General features: G+C 38.5%; 1 long non-coding RNA gene across 2 annotated transcripts in view; it reads right to left on the bottom strand.

Annotated features, from left to right (window-relative positions):
* The window catches only part of LOC104861818, a 12,003-nt gene extending 3,534 nt beyond the window's left edge, over positions 1 to 8,469 (bottom strand). Inside the window, exons 1-3 of one of the 2 annotated variants that reach the window (XR_002025351.1) lie at positions 8,374 to 8,469; positions 5,086 to 5,235; positions 2,457 to 2,770 (exon numbers count right to left, since the gene is read on the bottom strand). This is a non-coding gene — a long non-coding RNA (uncharacterized LOC104861818). Of the gene's footprint in view, positions 1 to 2,456; positions 2,771 to 5,085; positions 5,236 to 8,373 lie in introns of those variants that run through there. The other variant, XR_780115.1, reaches the window with a different exon arrangement.
* Positions 8,470 to 8,603: the final 134 nt, after the last annotated feature.

Raw genomic sequence — 8,603 nt, 5'->3', positions numbered from 1 at the left:
AAAAAAAAAAAAAAAAAAAAAAAAAAAGCCCTGACCACCTATAATTTCCTTTTCCCACATTTTCTCTTTTTTCCTTAGTTTGGCATCTGGTTAAATACTAAAGTCTACCTGAAACCCACCTCCAGCTTGCTATATCACTGTGCACGCACACACACACACACTCACACTGACACGCCACCCACTCTTCCTCCAAGATGTACTGATGTGTTGTTGAGGAAAGACAAGGAGGAGCCAGTCTCAGGACATACTAAGAGGGCAGGGCTGATGGGAAATACTGGACATGTTCCGAGTTGGGGGTCCCAGTGGCTCTGAACTGTCCTCAAGCTAAACAAGAGCATTAGAATCCTAAAACTTAGAAACTGGACCTGGTCGTGTTGAAATTACTCAGCCACTTCTATTTTGCTTTGCCTCCTGCTCCTCTCTTTCTGATTACACGCATGGAAAGTTTGCCTTTCCATCTCTGAGAAGGGAAGAAAACATCCTTTTTCAGTTTGTACCAGACTTGCACATTTGCAGGTAAGATAGCAAGTACATCAGCTAAGGACTCACAGAGAACACACAGAGCCCATGGCTGAGTTTATCCGAGCCTGGGTCCCTAGGGCCGGGCAAACACAGGCACGAGATGGGGTGGAGGCCACACTGGCAGAGAGGAAGCCTTTGTTCTTGGATGAGTCTCAGCAGCCTTGAGTCAAGCAGGAGACACTCGCAAAGGACTCCTTCAGATCAGAGGGGGTGCCCTGGGGATCTGGATGGTAAAAGGGAGGTAGGTAGGAGGGGCTCCGGGCCACTCTGCAGGAGATCAGTTTGACTCACTCATCTGAATTCAGTTTATGAGCTATTTCCTTTTGGAAAACTATCCAAGAGGCCAGAGAAGGAGACTAAGGGCCAGTGAGAAAGAGCAGCATCGTCTCCTGGCAGGAAGGCCTGTGAGTGATGCCCCCTCAGTCCAGCCCTATGCCCATCATGACCAGGCCCAACTGCTGGGTTTGGCCCAAACATGTTTCTGAGTGGCAGGAACACTAAATAATTTGGATGTCTAACATTTCCCTGCTAAGTGGCTTTGTGGTTAAGAACAAACCCATCTGCAAATTCTTAGTGTACATAAAATGCAGCTGCTACAACAGAACAATGGAGTCACTGGTTTTTCCAGCAGGATTGACAACCTTTGAAACATCTCATCTTTACTAGGACTATAATTAGTAGGCATCATCTCTCCTTTAAGGTCACTTTTTCAATCAGGACTTTGAACTTATCCTGCTCTCTCTCTCTCTCAGCTTTCTGCTTTGATCTCACAGCACACGGAATAAAGTCTACACTCCCTGCCAGCATGGCTTGGTAGAAAGTGGGCTTTGGAGTCAAACAAACCAAGTTCGATTTCTTGCCTCAGTCACATGCCTGGCCTTTATCACGTACCTTTCCTAGCCTGCTTGCTCAGATGAAAAATAAATTCCACAGAGCTGTGAAGGTCAGAATCATTTGGCCTATAGTATTGACGCTCAGAAAAAAAAAAAAAGACAGCAGTAATTGCAACCAAAGTCCCATTAATGGATGAATGCATAAACAAAATATATGTGCATTAAATAGAATATTATACAGCCTCAAAAGGGGACAGTTGTAACATTTGCTCCATGGATGAATGTTGAAGATAGTATGTAAAATGGAGTAGGCCAGTCACAGAAAGACAAATGCTGTATGATCCAATTTATATGAGATGCTTAGAATAGTCAAATAAAGGCAGAAAGTAGAATGTAGAATGGTGGTTGCCAGAAGCAGAAAACGGGGAGGTGTTTTGGTTTATATCAAGAATGACCCCTGAAACTCCTCATGTATTCAGAGGTGAGGCTTTGGAAAGTAATTAGGTGGTGGAGGCTCCCTCATCATGGGTGGGTTGGCCCCGTGATGGGTGTATAACTAACTGCTACATTTCTGTAACAAACATTCTGTGCAGGCAAGGCAACAACCCGTCTTATTGTATAGGATCGCTCTATCACCAAAAAATTGTTTCTCTTCTGTGACACCACAGAGGGGTCTGCTATGGTGTCCGCTATGCGACCTTGCCTTGGAGCCAACGTCGAACTGAGACCTTCACAAACCAGGAACCAAATAAACGTTTCTGCCTTGAGTGTTGGGTACTCTGCCTTGGCAATTGGAAAAGTAACTAAGACATATATATACCTTCTTGTTAGATTGACCCTCTGAATTATGATGTATTCTTCTGTAATCTCTAAACTTTCAATGTTAAAGTATATCAGATTTCTTTGTATAAAATTCCTGTGCTACTACATGTGTTTTTCCACTCTTACAATCTTGTACACTTGAAATTGTGTTTTCTGAAAGCAGCATATGGGTGAGAAATTATTCCAGACCTTTGGATCATTATTAAACCATCAAGTTATAACATTAAAAGCATATCCTTTGCAATTAAAAATATCAAAGTAGCCTTTAATCATGGCATTTCCTTTATTATAACTTCTCCTATATCATGCCTACTAAGTAACAGAATTAGTGACTACCAGCTAACACCGTGTGAAGTAATTTTTGAAACAAGAAAAATGTAATATTAAACTCATAATTGGGCCTTTCTTACAAATAAATTGTCTGTAAAAATCATATATACAATATATACACACATATCATATATTCTGTATACATGAAAATGTGTATTATTTCTGGTGCACTGGAAACCACAATATGGAGGTTTGACTTCTAGGAATCAGGTAGTGTGCATGTTTTCTTTTCTACTTTTATCAGTCCATTGAAGAAAAATGCTCTGAAAGACCGAAGAAAGGGGAAAAAGTCAGCAGTGTGGCCAAGCAACTTCGATGATGTCAAATGCAAAGATCACACAAGTGTGAAAGAGACTTCAAGCATGTTACTTACCTTTAACCAACACTTTGAATCTACAGATGCTAAAAGATTAAAAACAATTGATAGAGAAGTGCTATACAACAGGACAGGCCCTTGCCTTGCCCCCATTTTCCCCCCACAGAATGTGGTGTTTTGGAAACGTATGTTTGTGCTGTTGGGCTCCTGCCCAGTGAATCAAAATGGTTTGTGACTGTTTGAACTTTGTGACCTTTCAGGAATGTTCTGTTAAACTCTGCCCCCTCTCAGGAATGTTCTGTGACTCTGCCTGGATTCAGTGAGCATGCTCACAAGGCATGTGTTTCAGCAAAGCTCTGTAACTCTACCCCCTGCTTCAGTGAGCATGCCCGCCTACACTGTAGATCTCTATATAAGGAGGCTCTCATTTCTGCTAGACTGCTCAGACTCCTCTGAGCCCACCTGGGCTCACCAGCATAATACAGTTTTTTTTCTCCACCTCTTCAACGGACCATCAGAGTCTTGAGTATTCAAATTACGAGATCTGTGACCCAGAGCTATAGCATTGAGCTATAAAGCTTAGCTGTGCCTTCAGAGCGACAGCACTTGGCTGCAACACTGAGCTGTAACACTCAGCCGTGCTTCTGAGCTCAGGAACTTAGTGATGACAGTGAGCTCTTAACACGAGGCTATGGCACTGAGCTGATCTGCTCTGCCGCAACAAAATTATAGACTGGAATTAAATTTTTTTTAAATATTTGATAAATAGTGATATCGGTGAGATGTCTTTCAGCTTTCTTTTACACTTCATCTTTAGCCCGATTCGTTTCTAGTATTTTCTAGCTTATTGTCCCCCCACAGTTATTTTATATCAATTTCTCCACAAGTTATCCAATGTAAGAAATTAATATATTTAAATATTAACAAAGTATATTTAAAATTGTGAACTATTTTATATGCTGCATATCATTTTCACAATTTTACAGTAACTTCTCAACATATATCTACGTGTTGTGGCAGAGCAGAGCAACTCAGGGCGACAGCCAAGTGTTACAGCTCAGTGTCACAGCTAAGTGCCAGAGCTCAGAGACACTGCTGAGTTTTACAGCCTAGCATGGAGGCGCTGGGTTGCACCTTTCCTAATTTGAAGATTTGAAAATCTGATAATCAGTTGAAGAGGTGGAGAAAAACCTTTATTATGCCAGTGAGCCTCCCTCCAACAGGTTCAGAGCAGTCTGAGCTCTCTACCAGAAATGAGAGCCTCCTTATATAAGGATCTACAGGGTAGGCAAGCATTCTCAACGTAGCAGGGGTGGGGGGGTGGAGGGTGGAGTTACAGAACATTCCTGAAGCAAAGGGGCGGAGTTACAGAACATTCCTGAGAGTTTAACAGAACCTTCTTTGAGGGGCAGAGTTTAACAGAACATTCCTGAAAGGTCACACAGTTCAAACAGTCAAAAACCATTTTGATACACTGGGCAGGAGCCTAGCAGCACAAACTTACATTTCAAAAACAACATATTCTGTGGGAAAAAAACGGAGGCAAGGCAAGGGCCTGTCTTGTATAGCACTTCTCTATCACATAAAGTATAGTCCATGTATACTGTCTTATTACCTTATTTTGTGCAATTCAAATTTAAGTAAAACAAAGGACATATGTATACAATTCAAAGGCAGAAATTATTTTATAGAAATTTTCATGAAGAGAATGATACCAATCTTAATATTAATTTTTATTCCTATAGTATACTTTTAGATAATTCATCTTTTGTTCTTCGTTTTTGGCAGGGATTGTTTTTGTTTTGTTGAGTGAGACTCACTATGTAATGCAGATGGCCTTGAACTGACTAGCTCAGGTTGGCGTTGAATTTGCTGTGATCTTCCCTCCTCAGCCTCCAGAGTGCTGGGATTACAAGCTTGTACTACCATGCCCAGGGCATTTATTTTTTGAGATAGGATCTCCCTAAGTTGCTAAGTTACCCATCCTGGCTTCAATTTTAGATCCTCCTGCTCATCTTCCCAGAGTGGTGGGATTATAGACATGTGCCGCCACATGCACCTCCAAGTTTTGATCAGATCAGAAGGGTTGGTTTGTTGATTATTCATTAATTATTAACATATCATATGCTAAATTTTCATATAAAGACAAAAGCTACATCTGAATCATTACTATTTATACCTACCATGATGCTGTTAATAAATTATACCAAAATTATAAAAGTAATAAAGTTTAAATATGAACTCAACATACTCATCACTTACATAGTCTTCCGTTCTCCATTTCTTCCTTTGGAAATAGACTTTTACCACTATAGCAATCAGTACAGAGAAAATAATGAAAAAAAGGAATGATCAAGAAAAATGTCCACTTTTTCGGCTTGGTCCGGTAAGCACCCTCGATGTAACGCCCTTCTAGGAGAGAAATACACCAGAGCTTAATTAGAAGGCAATATAACCAGGCATTCAGGAAAGATATTTCTGTACTTTATTATGACTCCAACAATAAAAATTGAAACTACTTAATGCTTTATGATTAACAAAGTTTTAGATGAAGAAGATAACCAGACAGCATAAATACACAAATAAACTCTTCTAGTGCCTACACAGTATTCTAACCCTTGCTTTTTAATTGAGATACTTCTCCCTTGGTGGTCTTTGATACTATAGATGAAGAGAATTGAAATGTGATTCCTGTAAGAATTCTTTAGTCAAAAACACTTTAGTGAAAACACTGTGTATATAACATGTTGATTACATCTAAGTTGTGTTTTATTCCACTGATATTTTCATGTCTGATCTAAGAAACTGTTGTTTATCCTAAGGTCACCAGTGTCAGGCTTCCAGCTATAAAATTTATAGTTTATCCTCCACATTTAATTGACACTTCATTTCATGTTGACTATTAACTATGTTAGGGTTTTGAAGTTCATTTGGGCTTCTGTAAATAAATATCCATTTGCTTCAGTGCAATACTTTGAATTGACTTTCCATCCTCATTATCTTTGCACTGTTACAGAAAAAAAATTAGCTATATTTTAATACACATATTTCAAAAAATTCTATTCTACTGTTGATATATTTATGCATCTAACCTTTGCCAGTGACACACTGTCGTGCTTAATAGAACTATATACTAAATCTGAATGAACAAGCAATTTAGTAAATCAGGAAAACAGAACATTTCTACTTGCTCTTTTTTGAATGTTGACTCTTGTAAGAATTTTTATGTGTATTTTAAGATCAAACTGTTAATTTCTCAACAGTTGTATGCTATTTTTATTCATATTTCTTATGTATAGATTTATCATAGAATTTAATTTAGAATATGATCTATTTATCACTAATATAAAGTAAATTTGCACTATATATATATTAAATAAAGTGCACAGTTAATTTGGTGGGAATTGTTACTTGAGCAATCATGAGTCTTCCAGTTAGTGAATGTGTCCTATTTCTGTTTATTTTTTTTATTTTTTTATTTTTTTTGGTATCAGGATTGAACTCGGGCCCTTGCACTTGTGAGGCAGGAAGCGGAACCACTGAACTAAATCCCTGGCCCTGTTTATTTTTGGTATTGAACACTGCATCTTTTAATCTTCAAATGTCAATATCTTATACATCTTTTGCTAAAATTACTTCTCATATTTGAAACTATGATAATATTGTTGATACTACTGCAAATAAATTGATTTCTATTCACTTCCGACTGTATAGCAGCACAACTGATTTTTTTTTTTTTTTTTTTAGTACCAGAAATCAAACTTGGGACGACCTTGAGTTTATGAGGCAGGCAGTGCAACCACTGAGCTAAATCCCTGGTCCTCAACTGATTTTCATAGTGATTGTTTCTGCTTTCTTTCAAAAGGTACTTGTCATTAGAAGTGTTCTTGTAGATTCGTGAGGATTTTCTATGTAATCGGCCACATCAGTACATAATGAAAGCAGTCTCCGTTCCTCTTTTCTCATCTTTTTGTTTCCTCTTTGCGGTTGCTTCTTTAATGCACAAGCTAAGGAGTGAAAGCAAGGTTTATTCCCTCATTCCCAATTTCATGGGAAAATACAGTGTATCATATGACATATCAGACACAAATTCTTGTTGTTGATGATGTTTTATTACATTGAGGAGTTTGTTTTCAATTACTTAGCTACTTTTTTGGAGATATTTTGAGCATTCTTTGATCCATTGCTGGGGATTGAGCTAATTTTCTGCTTTTGAAGAAATTTGTGAAAATGTTAAATTTTGTCAAGTGACTGTTTTTTCTGCATCAAATGGGACAATTATATTATTCTGTCTTTTGCTGATATGGTGAATTGTACTGATTGATACTTGAATGATAAACAGTCCCAATGGCCTTGATTATTGTGCTTTAATATAAACAATTACATATATGAGCTAGTACTTTGTTGGGGGTTTTAGGACTTTGTTACCGACCAGTCCTATCAGTAAGACCAATCTGGACCCTAGGAAAGCATCTCCATTGCTCCTTAGTAGGAGGCACATGTGTGCCCAGGCAGAAACAATTGCAACTGCTACCTCTAACATGGAAATAACTTTGTATTGTACTTCACTTAGTATAATGTGTTAAACTTACCAATCTATTCCTATATGTCATTAAACATAGTACTTCCAAATATTGGTATAAATATGGAAACACGAAGAACTACCTTTCACTCAAAATCTGGAAACCCAGGCTCTACTTATCTTTAAGGTTAGGTTTTTATAGTGTTGTGCCAATGCACATATTCACAAGCAGAAAATAAGGTTACCTTTTTTGTTTATAGAGTCTAATTATACTTTGCTTTCTTATATTTAATTTTTTCTGGGGATGACAGTCCTCTACTCCATAGTGAATTTCCAGTTCATTTCTCAATTGAAATATATCTTTGATATTACCACCTCAAACAATATTTTCTTTCCATTGATAATTGTTTGTTTTTTCTTATCTTATTGATATGTACAACTTACTATATTCCGGACACTGTATGTGTACTAAATCGTGTAGCAGATGGATTGGAAAATGTGAGTTTGAAGAATTTTTCACTTTGTTGATGGTAACCATTATTTAAATGGAAATATTCCTCAGTATCTTCCTTAGGAATTCGTGCTTTTTCTCCCTTAATTCTTAACTGTTACAAAACTCTAAAAGTATTTCCCTTGTTTTCTTCCGAAGGTTTAATATTTTACTCTAAGATCTATAGTCTCCAGAATGAACTTAGGTGTATGATATCGCACTAATTAAAATACAGGGGAGGGGTGGAAAGAGCCTCTCTAGAGGGTCAGGCCAGTGAATACTCAGATACCCAGGAGGGCGGCACTTCTGGAGCTGGGACTTGGGGCTTTTACAGCCAACATCGCTGCACCACGTTTTCCAGAAAACACTGTTAATCTTGGTAACCCCCCCCCCAAAAAAAAGGTTTTCTATTCAAGAAAACTCTGGTATAAATATAAAGTTCGGCAAATGTGCACGGATGAAAATGGTAAAAACTGACTTCTAGGAAACAAAACATGCACAGGATTCTAAGTGGCTAACAGCACCGGCATCTCATTACTTCCGTCTCCAAGCCTTCGCTGGTTACTGAGCGCAGCTTCTCAGGAACTGTAATCTGCACGCGTAGTCTCTCCGAATCTGCAAGGTGCACAAGGTCACGTCAGGGCAAAGCCCAAAGTCCCCAATCCGTACCCCAAATGCCACCTTCAGGTCTTGCTGTCTTTCCCAAGGCCTCGCTTCTCATTTCTTTCTAGAAGCCCCAGGGGTCCTTTGTCTGTCCTTCCGTCAGTC

This window comes from Fukomys damarensis, unplaced genomic scaffold (assembly GCF_012274545.1).
Source record: "Fukomys damarensis isolate Sample0158 unplaced genomic scaffold, DMR_v1.0_HiC HiC_scaffold_18, whole genome shotgun sequence".
NCBI lineage: Eukaryota > Metazoa > Chordata > Mammalia > Rodentia > Bathyergidae > Fukomys > Fukomys damarensis.
Note: the sequence above shows the minus strand (reverse complement) of the source record. Positions and strands in the feature narration are given on the sequence as shown.